Genomic DNA, 15,946 nt, shown 5'->3' with positions numbered 1-15,946 from the left:
AGGGACATCATGTTTGGCAGAGTGGAGGGCAAAGGAGAGGAAGACCTTCAATGAGATGGATTGATTCTGTGACTGGAGCGGTGGGAATAAGTGTTTGAGATGGCTAGGTTTGCACGGCATAGAACAACGTTTAGAGCTCTTGTACGTAGGGTCACTGTGAGTCGCAGGTGACTCGATGGCACATAACAACAACATGCATACATCTGAGTTGTGGCTGTGATTTCTTTAGGGAATATTCCCAATAGCGAAATACCAAATATATCAAATGATATATTTTTTTTCCAACTTTTTGAGAAAGTGCCAGACCTCCTTCAAAAGAGGTAGTACCATTTTACGTTCCCTCTAGCAGTGAATTAAGACTTCCAAGTCTCTCCACATCTGCACCAGCATTTTTGTTTGCTGCCTTGCTGAACTTTGCTCTTGTTGCAGGAGTCTAAAGTATGTTCTTTAGAGTATACTTTGAAAAATTCTTTCTTTGGTAGACTTTCTCAGTTTTTGTCTGAAAAGGTTTTATTTTCTCCCCTTACTCTGAAAAGATCTGTATTCACTGGTAATAGAATTCTGGATTAACATGGTTGGAGATCTCCCCCCCCCCTTTTGTTAAAAGATAGTCTGCTATTTTTGGGTTTCGGCTGTTGCAGGTTAAAAAGTAACCTATCATACCTCAACAAATGACTGGATTGAAAAATTGTGGTACACACAAAGGAATGCTTAGCGGCACTCAGGAACAACGATTTTGAAAAATACTGTATAATTTGAGAGGCTGGAGAGCATTATGCTGAGTCAACTAACTTAGACACCTAAGAACAAATACTCTAAGAGTCCTATGATTGTAAAGACAGAAGGATAACCAGTGAGTTGTGTATGGATATACAAACAGATTGTAGCTGACGTTCATGAAGAGTGAGTACTTAGAACTGAGTCAGTAATGATAGGAAATACCTAAACAGGTGCATTTCTGTACTAGCACACCATCCTTCGGGCCCTCTGCTGGAAAAGTTGAATCAAGTCTCGGTACCTTTTTCATTATATCCTCTAGTATTATATACTTAGGACCATACCTCTGTGAATGTTAAATATCTTTTACCTGTTTTATGATATGTAATAGTGACTGTGCTATATCAGAAGCTGGTTTTTTAAAATGATGTTATTCTAGAAGGTTTTCTTTCCAGATAATGATCGAGAATTTTTTTTTATTTAAAAAAAAAAAAAGGTGCCAGGTACCACAAGAGTAAGATAACTTTACTGTTTTCTGAGCTTTTGTTTTGTACTTTTTTTTAATGTAATATACTTAATGTCTCTATTACTTTTGTTCCGATGATTACAGAACCTGGGAAAGGTGTTACTGCTATTGATGCACACTTTGATTGGTCTTTTAATATGAATAGATATAAAATTTCTATTAAATACATATTTAATAGAAATATATGTAAAATTTGAATTTTTAGGGAGCTCTGGTATCCCAGTGGCATAAAGCTGCATTGCAATCCCAGAGGTATGCAGTTCGAATCAACCATATGCTCTGCTGGAGATAGAGGGGCAGTCTCTTCCTGTACCAGTCAGATCTCATTTGAAAGTTGTTGTTGTTGTTGTTATCTGCCATTGAGTCCCTTGCGACTCATAGCAACCCTACATACAACAATCCTAAACCCTGCTCTGTCCTGTGCTAATCTCACTGTCTCCGACACACCCACCTTGATTACCCCAGTCACTGAATCAATCCCCCTCATAGAGGGTCTTCCCCTCCTACGCTGTCCTTCCACCCTCCCAAATGTGATGTCCCTCTCCAAGGATCGGTCCCTCCTTGCAATATGTCTAAAGTATGTCAAACGAAGCCTCCAAATCCTTGCCTCCAAGAAATAGCCCAGTTTAAGTCTCTCCGGGATAAACCTGTTTGTTTTCTTAGCAGTCCATGGTACATTCAGTTCTCTTCTCCAGCACCACAGCTCAAAGGCATCAATTCTCGTTCTGTCCTCCCTAGTAATTTTCCAACCCTCTAACGCATAACACCTGATTGCAAAGACCATGGCCTGTTATCAGGTGCACCTTAGTCTCCAGAGTGACACCATCGCTCTTTAGTACTTTGGAGACGTCCCTAACAGCAAATTTTCTCATCACAATGCCTCTTTTAATTTCCTGGCTGCTGGTGCCAAGAGTATTGACTGTGGAGCCAAGCAAACTAAAATTGTGAACAATCTGAATCTTTTCACCATCCATTCTGATGCTGCCAATTGGTCCAGTGGTGAGAATCTTTTCTTTATATTAAGTCTCAATCCACACTGAAGGCTGCAGTCCTTGACCCTTCACAGCAAGTGCATGAGGTCCTCCTCAGTTTCAGCAAGCAGGGTTGTGTCATCTGTATAACGCAAATTGTTGATGAGTCTTCCTCCAATCCTGATGCCACTTTTCTCCTCATAGAGCCCAGTCTCCTGGATAATCTGTTCTGCGTAAAGATTGAAAAGGTATGGAGACAGGACACATCCCTGGCATACGCCCTTCCCAGTTTTGAACCATGCATTGTTTCCTTGCTCTGTTCTGATGACTGAGAAGAATAGGAATCCCAGAACACTTGATTGTGCAAATGCAAAACCAATAGTTGAACCAGGAGGCAGTCATTCTTCTCAGAGTTAGCCATAGTTTGTTATGATCCATGCCATCAAATACCTTTGCAAAATTAATGAAACACTCATAGACATTCCTCTGGTATTCCCTGCTTTCAGTCAAGATCCATCTAACACTAGCTACAATATCCCTAGTACCATGACCCCTTCTAAGACCAGCCTGGACTTATGGCAGTTCTCTACTGATGTGCTGTTCCATACATTTTTGGTTAATCTTTAGTAGAATCTTGCTTGCATGTGAAGTCAATGATAGTGTTCTACAGTTTCCACACTCTGTTTGGTCACCCTTCTTTGGGATGGGAACAAATACAGATCTCTTCCAGTCAGTTGGCCAAGTCATGGTTCTCTGGATTCTTGGCACAACTTGGTGAGCACATCCAGGGCAACATCTGTTATCTGAAATACTTCAATTGGTATACCATCTATTCCTGGGGCCTTATTTTTTGCTGTTTCCTTCAAAGAAGCTTGAACTTCTCCTGCGCAAGGATGACATGCAAATTCGTGAAGCGTTCCACATTTTAAAAAAAAGGCTTGAACTTATTCCTTTATCACCATAGACTCTTCTTGCTCATATGTTGTTTCATGAAATTTTTCTGTCTGCCAATTCCTTCCGATCGTGACTCAGTATTCTTTCCATCTTCTTTTAATACTTCCTGGATCATTTAATATTCACGCATCTTTGATTATAGCAACTCGAGGCTTGAATTTGTTCTTCAGTTCCTTGAGCTTAAGAAATGCTTTTGGTTTTCTGACTCCAGCTCCTTGCACCTTTCATTGTAATCTTTTACTTCGTCTTCCCATGCTGCCTTTTGATCTTCTGTTTGGCTCTTTAGTATCTTGAATTCTTCCTTCTGCTTTGGCTTCTCCATGCTCCAGTGCAATATTCAGAGTTTCTTCTGACATCCATTTTGGTCTCTTCTTCCTCTTCTGTCTTTGTAATGACCTTTTACACTCTTCTGGATGATACTTTTGATATCCTCCCACAATTTATCTGGTCTTTGCCCATTAGTGTTCAAGGCCTCAAACCTGTTCTCCTGAGATGGTTCTAAAATTCAGGTAGGATGGACTCAAGATCATATTTTGGTTCCTGTGGATTTCGGTTTAATTTTCATTAGCTTCAGCTTGAACTTGCATATAAGTAGTTGGTGGTCTATTCTACAATCAGCTCCTGGCCTAGTTTTCACAGCTGATATTGAGCGTCTCCAGCAGTTCTTTCCACAGATGTAATCAGTCTGACTCCTATGCATATGATTTGATGGTACACACTAAAAATAATAAAATCAAGTAAAAAAAGTTAATAAAAAATTTTGAATTGTTTATAACTTTAGCAGTGCTATCAACTTTGGAAAAAGTTTCTCAGTTATACCATGCTGAGTTGGCATTATATAGAAATTAACAGCCATATTGGTCTAGAAATGTTAAACGTAGGCGATTTTTTTCCACCTGTACTGGAGTAATGTACTTTATTAAATATGTAAGGTTTTATTTACATAACTTTGGTTATAGAAGGTAATATTTTATTAAGAAAAGGGAAAAGTCACCTGTTACTCTAATTGTTACTCCTTTAAAAATAATTTCTCTTTCTAGGTTCTTTTCACTTTTTTTTTTTGATGTTTTTAGTTTCAGTGATTTATTTTTTACCTGTGTTTGAAGTTATTTCCATTTTCCCCACACCTTCTTCCATTTTTTAAAATTCTTTTGTACATTTTCTTCTCCTTCCCCTCCCACAGTCCACTTTGCAGTGCACCTCTTATTCCAGAGTGCTGTCATACATAGAATGCCTAATCATGTATGTTCTTTCCCTCCTCTATTGTAGTGTTCATTATCTATCCACTCTTTTCCCATTCTCTCCACAGTGCCCCTGTGTCTGTCCTATTTTATAACAGCAGTGTTATATAGTACTCGTCCGTTTGTTACTGAGACAGTTTCACTCAGCATAATGTCTTTTGGCTCCCCCATGTTATGTTCTGTTTTACGAGTTGTTTTTAATTGCTGTGAATTCCGTTGTGAATGTACCATAGTTTTTCTATCCATTTGTTGATGGGCAGTTGTGTAGCTTCCATCTCTTTGCCATTGTGAATAACGCAGCAGTAAACATGGATGTGCTTGCTTCTTTTTTTTTTTTTTATATGTGTGTACTGTCAAATTGGATCTGACTGGTACAGGAGGCGACTGTTCCTCCTTCTTCAGCAGAGCATCTGGTGGATTTGAACTGTGCACTTCTGGGATTACAGTGCAGTTTCCTGCCACTAGGCCACCAGAGCTCGCCTGGATGTGCTTATTACTTCTGTTTGAGTCGTGGTTTCTTCAGGGTATATTCCCGGTAGTGGAATTGTTGGGTCAGATGGTATTTCTATTTCCAACTTTTTGAGAAAGCACCAGACCACTTTCCATAGTGGCTATACAATTTTACATTACCACCAGCAGTGTATTAAAGCTTTGATCTATCACAGCCTCACCAGTGTCATTTGTTTGCTGCCCTGTTGAACTTGCAATTGCTGCAGGGATGAAATGATATCTCATAGTTGTTCCCGTCTTCTGTTTTTGGTGTCTCCTAAATAAACATCTTTTATTTTTTTCTTTTTGTGGTATATTCCAGATAACTTCTTTTGACTTCGTGCTCATATTTCATGAACTCTTCCTTTTTTCTTTTTTTAATTTTTTTTTCTTGTTGTGTACTGTTGAACCAGATCCGACTGGCACAAGAAAAGGAGTGCATCTGGTGGATTGCATCTGTACACTTTTGAGATTGCAGTGCAGCTTCTTGCCACTAGGCCACCAGAGCTCCCTTATATACTCTTTTCTTAACTTTATCTAATCTATACCTGTATGCAGAGCAGATTATCCGAGAGGCTGGGCTCTATGAGGAGAAGCGTGGCGTTAGGATTGGTGGACGATCTATCAACAATCTGCATTATGCAGATGACACAACCCTCCTCATGCACTTACTGCAGAGGGTCAAGGACTGCAGCCTTCAATATGGACTGAGGCTCAATGTCCAAAAGACAAAGATTCTCACCACTGGACCAACCGGTAGCATCAGGATGGATGGTGAAGAGATTGAGATTGTTCACAGCTTCAGTTTGCTTGGCTCCACGGTCAACACTCTTGGCACCAGTAGCCAGGAAATCAAAAAACGTATTGCGATGGGAAAGTCTGCGGTTAGGGACCTCTCTAAAGTACTCAAGAGCAACGGTGTCTCTCTGGAGACTAAGGTGCGCCTGATACAGGCCATGGTTTTTGCAATCACTTGTTATGCATCAGAGAGTTGGACAATGACTAGGGAGGATAGAAGGAGAATTGACGCCTTTGAGCTGTGGTGCTGGAGAAGAGTACTGAATGTTCCATGGACTGCCAAGAAAACAAATAGATTCATCCTAGAGAGGGTTAAACCAGGCTGCTCCTTGGAGGCAAGGATTCTGGGGCTTTGTCTGACATACTTTGGACATGTTGTAAGGAGAGACAGGTCTTTAGAGAGGGATATCATGCTGGGCAGAGTAGAGGGACAGTGCAGGAGGGGAAGACCCTCTATGAGGTGGATTGATTCAGTGACTGGGGTAATCGGGATGGGTGTATCGGAGGCAGTGAGATTGGCACAGGATAGGGCAGGGTTTAGGGCTGTTGTACATAGGGTCACTATGAGTCGCAAACGACTCAACGGCACATAACAACAACAACAACAACAACATATCCCACTGAGTTTTTTTATATCAATTTTTTTATATCAATTATAATATAGTTCATATTTTTTAAAAAAATCTGTTCAGAAACTCTTTTTTTCTCTTTCTTATTAGGAAAGACCTATGGGAACCTAAAAAAAGGTAGGGTAATTAAGGGCATAGATAAATGGTGATTAATTTTATAAGATACAATATATGGGTTGATCATATAAAATACAATTTGAATGAAGGAATGTGTGAAAAATGTATGCAAATTTTGTATACAAACCAAAACAAAAACCCCACACTGCCCTCCCCCCCAGATATTAAATATGGTTGTTTTAGAGATTCGATAATTTGAAAGGGGTCTTTGTAAGTCTGGTGATCTGTAGTTTTTACTGGTCCTTGTTCATGTGCTATATTTCTTCATGTTATTTTAAATTAGTTACTATAATCTGTTGATTTTGAAAATTTTTTGAGACTTGAGATGGAGGTGAGCTCCTACTGAGGGAATTTTTTTCCCCCTCTTTTAAATTTTTTTTTTCCTTTCAGAATTTTTTGTTATGGTTGCAGCCTGATACATATCTTGCTTTTGAAAGCAGAGAATGCCAGAAAGATGTATACCTGTGTTTTATTGACTATGCAAAGCATTCAACTGTGTTATTTATAATAAACTGTAGATAACAATGAGACGAATGAGAGTTCCACTAAGAATACTTAATAGTCCCCATGTAAAACCTGTACATAGACCAAGAAGCAGTCCTTCAAAGAGAACAAGGGGATGCTGCATGATTTAATGAAAGGAAAAATGTGTGTCGTGATCCTTTCTCCTTACTATGCAGTCTGTATCCTGAGCAAATAATTTGAGAAGCTAGACTACAGTGAAGAATGTTGAGTTAGAATTGGAAAAAGACACTTCAGCAACTTGCGTTTATGCAGCTGACACAACTTTGCTTGCAGAAGACGACTTGAAGGACCCTGATTAAAGAAGATCAAAGACTATATCCAGCCTTCAATAAGGGTGATATCTTAACATCAAGAAAACAGAAATCTTTACTACTGAACCAACAGGCAACATCACGATAGAGAAAAGATTGAAGTTGTGAATGATTTTATTTAGGTCCACAGTCAACACCTATGTTTGTAGACAGAAGAAAATCAGAAGACGTGTAGCTTTTGGTAGCTCCACTTTCAGGAACATCTTTAAAGCTTTAAAGAACAAGTCTGTCAGTTTAAAGACTACAATGCACTTGACCTAAGCCATGGTATTATTGTCTTTGTTTCATATGCATGTGAAAGTTGGACAGTTGAATGGTGGTGTTGGTGAAGATTATAAAATATACTGTTGACTGCCAAAAGAACAAATAAATGTATCTTGGAGAAAGTGCCACCATGGTATGGTGCTCCTTAAAGGCAAGGATGATGGTACATATTTTGGGCATGTTTTCAGGTAACACCAGCCTTTGGATAAAGACATCATGCTAGGTAAAGTACAAAAGGCCAATTTACAGAGAAAGGGGGATCTTCAATCAAATGAAGTGACACGGTGACTACAACAGTTAGCTCGAGTATACTGGAGTCATGGGGATGGCACAGGATAGAGCTAAGTCAACAGTGTTGTTTATAGGGTCACTGAGTTGTGATTTAGTGGCACCTAACGGTGACAACGGATAATATGGTGGCTGCAGCCATGGACTTTAGTAGAGATTGTGAAGATGGTGAACGATTGGGCAGCTTTGTTCTGTTGTTGCACATGGGGTTACTATGTTTTGTATCCTACCTAAAGATACCTAAGGATGATAAAAACAACAACACAACAACAAATTAAAGTATCAGCATGAGGACTTTTAGACTCTCCAGTTAATGAGACTTCAGCTGTAACACCCCTGAGGCTTAATGTATAGTCCAGATTCTCATTGCCCTGTTTTTTTTTTGCTGGTATTCAGTCCCCAGGTTTAATATATTCATTTGCCAGCAGTCTTCCCAAGGGCCTATGGAGTTAATTTTGACTCACATTTTTACTTTGGATGTAGCCCTGTCGGATCCCAGCTTTATGGCACAGATCTTGGGCTTCCTCTTTGTTAGTTGTACCCGTGAAGACTTGAAGCTAATGCTCAAATCTGTCAGGTAACAAATGTTCTTAGGTTAGAGACTGCCTGTTTTGTCACACTTGCTCCTATCTTCTGTCATTTCCTGAGTAGAGGATTCTTTCATTACTAGCTAATCATAAAATATTTTTTAAGAATAAGAGTTGCATAGTAAAGTGGTCCGGGGGGTAGGGGAGAACTGTATAACAATGAAAGAACTTTTTTTCCAAAGAAAAACAGCAAACTTGGGGGGATGGGTAAAGGGGACAGGGAGGAAAATGTGTGTAACAGTGAATGAATGGAAATTAAAAAAAAAAGTTCAAACCTGTTAATACCAAATAAAGTATTCGTTTTCTAAAAAAACAAAACAAACAAAACAAAACCCCACACCCAAAAAACTTTTTTTCAGGATTTGTAAATCTAGGCACTTAGTCTGCTCAGCTTTCTATTCTCAGTGCATATGCTGTGATTCTTTTTATCACTGAGTTCAGACATTTTTTTCAACTTTGCCTGTGAGCTGTGGATTACCAAGGGCGTGTAAGGTAGGCTGCTCTTCCAAAAACCAGTTTCTTTTCTAACTCATGTCAGTTTACAAGGGAACACTGGTAGGTTAGTGGTTAAGCACTTGGTTGATAACCAAAATGTTGACAGTTTAAGCTCACTAATGGCTCTTTGGGAGGAAGATGTGGTAGTCTGCTTTAGAGCTTAGCCTTCCAAACCCAATAGAGGTTGTACCACACTGCCCTCCAATAGAGGGGCAGTATAAATCAGTAGGTTTTGGGCTTTGGTCCTCTTAGCAGCCTTGTCTTGTTGCAGATGGTAATATTGGGCTCACATTTTTTTATTTCTCCATTAAATATTTGCTCAGAAAACTTAATTAGGTAAGAAAGGGGGAGGTACATGGATGAATGGGCGGTGGTCTGCAGCTGAAGTGATAGAAGCCATTTGTCGCCCAAAGGGTGTGAAATAGAGATTTGGAAAAGAGTGCTCTTTTGTTTCAGCTACATTGCATTACATTACATATCTGGTGAACCCTCTTGGCCCATAAAATCCTTTCCATTAGTCAGGGTACTCTGCGTTTTTGTTCTTGACTACTGCTGTTTTTAGAGCTGTTTGGTTTGCTTGTATGTATGTATGTATGTATGTATGTATGTCTGTTTCCTGTTTAGAAGGCAGATTGTCAAATATTTAGGAATTTATTTACTGTAATTGGTGTTGTCTGGCTTCTTAGTCCCCTCTTTGGATATAAGGCTCCCATTTTGAAGCTTATGCCCGTGTGATCCCTTGCCCCAAGTGCCAACAGCAGATGCAGCAGTTGACACGCTACAGGGAATTTCCAACTGCTGGTCAGGTTTCTGAAATCCAGACACGTGCTGTTCGCACTTTGGCTTCTGAAGCAAGGATCAGTGGTTTTAAAGAGAGGAGGGGCTGGCAGGGGACCGGAGGGAGAAAGATCTTATAATATTTGCCCAGGGCTTAGGGCTACATCAGCTTTCTTCATCTCTTCTCCAGCTGGTGTTGGCAGGAGAGAGTAAATCACTGCAGCGTGCTTATGAGCCAAACTCACTAGGGGCTTCTCTGAGGCACACCTGTGACGTCATCCTGTTATCACTGCTTGTTCTGCATAACCTCTTCCACCTCTCCCCAGAGAGAGGGTGATGCCCAGAGCTCATGCTAGGGCAGTGAGCAGAGAGAAGTATTTGTTAATCATAATTTTGAGATACTTGCTAAAGACACAGTTGATGGATCAGCAGGTCATTGGCATGTTCTTCAAGAGTCTACATTGGAAGAGAAAATCCTCTTCATAAGCATGAATTGAATGCCCATTTTTTTGTTTGTTTTGGGGTTTTTTTAAACAAATCCATAACTTGATTTATTTCCTTTTCAATACCTTTAAATACTTGAGAGATACACCATTATATGGATTCTTTATCCAGTGGGCTTAGTAGGAAGTTGCTCTGAATTTTGGCCCGCACCATGCCACTGCTTCCATGGGCATGAGTTTCTTCAGGTTGCTCCAGTTTGGTTAGATTTGCCATCAGGAGTCACTGTATGGGTATTGTTTTGTTTTGTAAACATAAGCACATCTCTTGCCTAAATAGAATTCTGTTTAATCTCAGGCATAAACACCTTTAATTTGAGAAGAGCTGTGTGTTCCCCTCTGGTCCACAGACCTCATTTATAGGCAACAGAGATGGCCTGGCACCACAGCCTCCCAGCCATCTTTTTGGCTTAGAAGTCCTGTTCCAGGAGGCCTTCATGGACTCCCAGAGGGTAGAAGATGTTAAATGCCTGTTTTTGAGGATAAAATTTTCTTTTAAACACTGAGAAGAGAGACAATTCAGAAAGACCTGAAACTTCTAGTGACCTGTCTTGTCTCCCTTACTTCCCTTCTCTTGAAATACATAGACGTGCACATGCTCACACACACACAAACACAAGAAAGCCCTGGTGCCGTGACTATGGGGAGTTGCCCTGTTAACCCATGGGCCACACTTCTCTGGTAGTTCAAATCCATCAGCGACTCTAAGGGAGAATGATGAGCGGTCTCCTCCTGTACAATTAATAGCCTAAGAAACCCAATGGAGGGTCAGTTATGAGTTGATTCTGACTCAGTGGCAGTGAGAGAGAGAGAGAGAGTATCTTCTGAGAATCTCGACATATATCTGGCACATACTTATATGTGTTGAAGGAGTTAAAGTCAAACAATAGTTTTTTCTGTAAGTCAGAGTAGTGAACGTTTAATGGCAATACCAAGTGCATCTGTTTATTTTGGTCATTGCTTGTATTCCTACCATCATTCCTTATTTTATTTTTTTTCTATAATTATATTTTATTAATTTTCATAAACATTTACAGAGATTTTGGGCTTCCACTCATTCATTGTTGCACTATTCTCTCTACCCTCCTCCCAGTTTGTTCTTGTCCAAATGCCACAGTGCTTGTCAAAGCCAGTACTGATTAATCTTCTTTGTCAGTGTGTCCTTTGCCATTCCCTATCACTCCAGCCTGAGAGAGACTTCACCCTGAGTCATAAGGAAAAGGGGATGGCGTATTCTCTTAGCTACTTCCTGCTGAAAAGGGACGCTGTGGGTTTCAGGGTGAAGATCTTCTCTCACTACTCTAAAGGGCCCCTTTGGCAGTAGGAAACACATAGACTATTATGGAGATTGATTTTGGAATTTAGATGCACTCTTATTGATTGTGCTTGGCTGTACATGTTCATATCCTTGAAGATGTATCATGGGGGTGTTGCAACCTAGAAGACACAAATTTGACTAACAAGTTATAAGTACATGAAAGAATCTTTTCTTTTACTTTTCCTTATTTTATTTTTTAAGATAACTTTTCTGAAAAAATTAATTTCCAACTGCATTTTATTCATCCTGACATTAAGTTAAAATACATTAAGAATGCCTTGGTGTTTATTGTTAATTCTGAAGTGAATAACTTTGGCGCTCCGGAAAGCAAAATTTCTTTAAGAACAGCGTGATTTTTGTCCTTCCTGGTTTCTGAAGTCTGTTGTTGTGTCCTTTTTTCCTATCCATAAATACTCCTTTTTATATATATTCTTCTCATTTACCATATTTTTTCCCTTGCTTTACGGGGGCAAATCTATTGCAATAATTTTTCTGAAAAGATTTAACATTTTGAATTTTATTCAAAGTCTTGAAAGATGCAAGAGAAAAGGTAGAAATCTCCCATAACAGTTCTCAAAATGGCATTCCTTCGTAGATGTATGTATGAATATTCAAGTTTTTTATACTTGAAAGGACACTGTATGCAAAATGCTTGATTCTATTGTTTTCATTTATTTTGAATATTCAGAGTTATAAAAACTCTTTATAAACATCACTTATAATGGCTGAATAATGCTCTCATGTGATTATTCTAACTGATCATCTTGTTTTTGAAATTTCATTTCTTTCTACTTTTTTAGCATTATACCTAATGCTATATGGTTAATATCTTTGTACTTGAAACCTTTTGTCTTAGCTTTTTATCTGAGCTTTTCAGATCATGGAATAGTAAACTCGCAGTATAGTAATTGGTAATTTTCCTGTTTGAATTTGAGGTTTTTAAAAATGTGTGAAATTTTGTAGTTTTGCATTATGAAATATCATATTCCTGTCACTGTGATTTATTCTTTTATTTTTAAATTAAATAGGAGTCTTTTTCCATTGGGGAAATTTTAAACTAACTCTGCAAATATATTTTCATTTTTATTACCTGGAGGGAATTTTACCAACCATTTGGTGGGTAATGTCATCCTGTTGGTAAGAGATGTGAGGAACTTAAAATGCTTAACTACTAGAATACCATGTTGTGATATAATCTTTTGCATCAGATATGAAATTTCCCAAGTAGCAGATCAAACTGTTTGTTTTTTTATCAGCCCTTCTTTATACAGTACCTCTTACCTCATGTCATGTGAAAAATTACTCAGCTGGGAATGGCTCAAGCTTGTAAGGTCAGTACTGGTATGCAACTGAGTAGCTGTTTGGTCTTGCCATGTCAGGGAGGGAAGAAGATATTTGCCTATTGCCTGTGGTTGCCCTAATGAGTAAATAATTCATATGTTACAAAATGCTAAAGAATTATACATCTTTATTTAGATAGCCTTAGTAGTATAGTGGTTAAAACACCTGACTCCTAACAAGAAGGTTGAAGATTCAAATCCATCAGCTGCTTTGTCAGAGAAAGATGTGGCAGCCTATTTCTGTAAAGATTTACAGCCTTGGAAGTCCTGTGGGGTAGTTTTGCTCTGTCCTGTAGGGTCTTCATGAATCAGAATTTACTCAGTAGCAGTGGGTTAGGTTTGAGTTTTATGTTTCTAGGTCTTTGAATAAAATTTCTTAGAGTAAATCATGTATGTGCTGAACAAAGTACAACTATTGCTAGTGGAGACCCACGTGCCACCACTACATATCCAGCCAGTACAGGTGGTGTCCGTAATTTCTTGTGACTCTTTTTATTGCAGACTCTCTGTCTTTGAAAATGCTAGGGAATATGTGCTGAAGGACAGCATTAATATTAGTTGGTATTACACGCTCTCTTGAGCTCAACTATTCTTGAAGGCGATGTGCAGGAGAGCAGCGGGTAATGTTGAGTAGCAACCGTATGTATAATAGCCCTGAAATCTGCCCTATCCTGTGACAACCTTACTGTCTCTGATACACCTACCCTCATTACCCCAGTCACTGAATCAGTTCATCTCATCGAGGTTCTTCCTCTTTTGTGCTATCTCTCCACCCTTCCAAACATGATGTCCCTCTTCAAGGACTGATCCCTCCTTACAAGATGCCCGGCGTATGTCAGATGAAGCCTCAAAATCCTTACCTCTAAGGAGCAGCCTGGTTTCACCATCTTTAGGATGAACATGTTTGTTTTCCTGGCAGGCCATGGTATATTCAGTACTCTTCTCCAGTACCACAGTTCAAAGGCATCAATTCTCTTTTTTGTCATCCTTAGTCATTATCCAACTTTCTGACATATAACAAGTCATTGTGAAGACTGTGGCCTGAATCTGCCACACCTTAGTCTCCAGACTGACGTAATTGCTCTTCAGTACTCTGGAGATGTTCCTGACAGCATACTTTCCCAATGAAGTTCGTCTTTTGATTTCCTATCAAGAGCATTGATTGTGGAGCCAAGCAAACCAAAGCTGTTAACAATCTCAATCTCTTCACTGTCTGTCATTATACTGCCAGTCGGCCTAGCAGTGAGAATCTTTGTTTTCTTGCTATTGGGCTTCAATCCATATTGGAGGTTGCAGTCCTTGACCTCTGCAGCATGTATTTCAGGTCCTCCTCATTTGCATAATGCAGGTTGTTGCTGGGTCTTCCTCCAATTCTGATGCCACATTTCTCATCATATAGCCCAGCCTCCCAGATGATTTGTTCTACATATAGATTGAAAAGGTATGGATATAAGAAACATCCCTGGCATACACCCTTCCCAGTTTTGAACCATGCAGTGTTTCCTTGCTTTGGTACAAGAGGGCAATAAGCTTTTGAAACTCCTTTGCTTTAGGGAGGCAAAAGAGAGATATAGAGATGAAATAGACAGAGACTATCCTGTATGATTGCCAGTATTCCTTCAGGAAATATTCTGTTTTCTCTCTTGAATTTGAATTTCAAAAGAAGCCACTTTGGTTTTGAGGTTTTACCAACTGTTTTGTTTTGACATGGATGATGATTCTCTTTTCATTCTAAAGACTATTCCGCTTTTTCCTTTTTCCTGGTACTAAATAATTTTATCAAAAGGAACAGTACAAATGAAAGGACTTAACTAGATATTCTTGTGCAATAAATAGAAAATGTAAAGGTAAACCTAACATTCATGTGATATCTTGGTGACCATGGATGTCACCCTGTGGCATTGAGGAAGCCAGGCTAAAATCTTAGCTCAGCTCTCCGGTCACTGTTGTCCAGAGTGTACTTGTCCCAGGTTATACTATGTCAGGCCAGATATCTGGGGCTCCTATCTTAGACAGGTTAGCTGCCCAGGCACCCAATTCTTTGATGAATTTCGCCTGCTCATTCGGGTCACAAATGAGGATCGTTCTTGTCAGTGGCTAATTTGTACAGTTCCAGTAATGACTGTTTGAAACTCATTTCCAAGTGTTATACACATTTCATTGCATTTAATCTATTCTCCCAGTCATCACAATCTGGTTTCTTGATGTCTTGGTGGAAAATTCACCTACTTTAATGGTTCTACAGCTTCATCACTTTTCTTAAGAATGCTCTTCTCAAAGGGAGCTCTGGTGGCCTAGTGGCAAGATGCTGCACTACAATCCCAGAGGTACATGGTTCAAATCCACCTGATGCTCTGCTGGAGAAGGAGGGAGCAATCTCCTCCTGTACCAGTCAGATCTGATTTGACCGTACATGTAAAAATAATACAATAAAAATATTTTTGGGAGCTCTGGTGGCCTAGTGGCGAGAAGCTGCACTGCAATCCCAGAGGCGCACGGTTCAAATCCACCAGATGCTCTGCTGAGGAAGGAGGGACAACTCCTCCTGTACCAGTCAGATCTGATTTGACGGTACACACACATAAAAAAAATAATAAAATTAAAAAAAAAATTTTTAAAAGAATGCTCTTCTCCATGTGAGGTATGTGAAGAAAATATTAGGTAAAAATTTTCAAAGCCGCAACATTGTGGTTGAAGTAGTAGATGTATTTTTTTGAAAGTTATTTATTTTGTCATTTTAACAAAGGTTTACAGAAAAGTTAGACTTTCATTCATTCATTGTTGCACATTTTACCTCCTCTCCATTCCTCCTCTCTCCCCAAGTTCACTTTTTTTCCTTTTCATTAGTTTATTTAGTAGAAGAAGTATTGTATAGGAAGTGTAAGGCTCCAGATTGATCTGGCGATTGGTGGTGGTTTCCATGTCTCCTGGTTCTAGTTCTGGTGTACCTGAGATAGGCATGTTGTCGTCATGGTGGTTGAAAAGGGGTGGTAGTCAAAGGAACTTGGGGTACCAGCTACACTGAGGAGGGTGATGGAGGCCTGGCTGGGAGGAAACAATGTTGTGTTTGAATTTAGGTTTTATTTGCATTTTTTATTC

The 15,946-nt window shown here is 39.3% G+C and overlaps 1 protein-coding gene and 1 pseudogene across 1 annotated transcript in view; one reads left to right on the top strand and one right to left on the bottom strand.

The window, feature by feature from the left end:
* Nucleotides 1–15,946, top strand: part of LOC102856749 (telomerase-binding protein EST1A-like) — a 340,445-nt gene that overhangs the window by 110,316 nt on the left and 214,183 nt on the right. The gene's annotated exons all lie outside the window — the stretch shown is intronic.
* LOC102869199 lies at nt 10,261–10,590 on the bottom strand (annotated as a pseudogene).

The sequence above is a fragment of the Elephantulus edwardii genome, unplaced genomic scaffold (assembly GCF_000299155.1).
Source record: "Elephantulus edwardii isolate Elephantulus edwardi_28Jun2011 unplaced genomic scaffold, EleEdw1.0 scaffold00094, whole genome shotgun sequence".
In the NCBI taxonomy this organism is placed as follows: Eukaryota; Metazoa; Chordata; class Mammalia; order Macroscelidea; family Macroscelididae; genus Elephantulus; species Elephantulus edwardii.
This window is presented reverse-complemented; position numbering and strand designations above follow the sequence as displayed.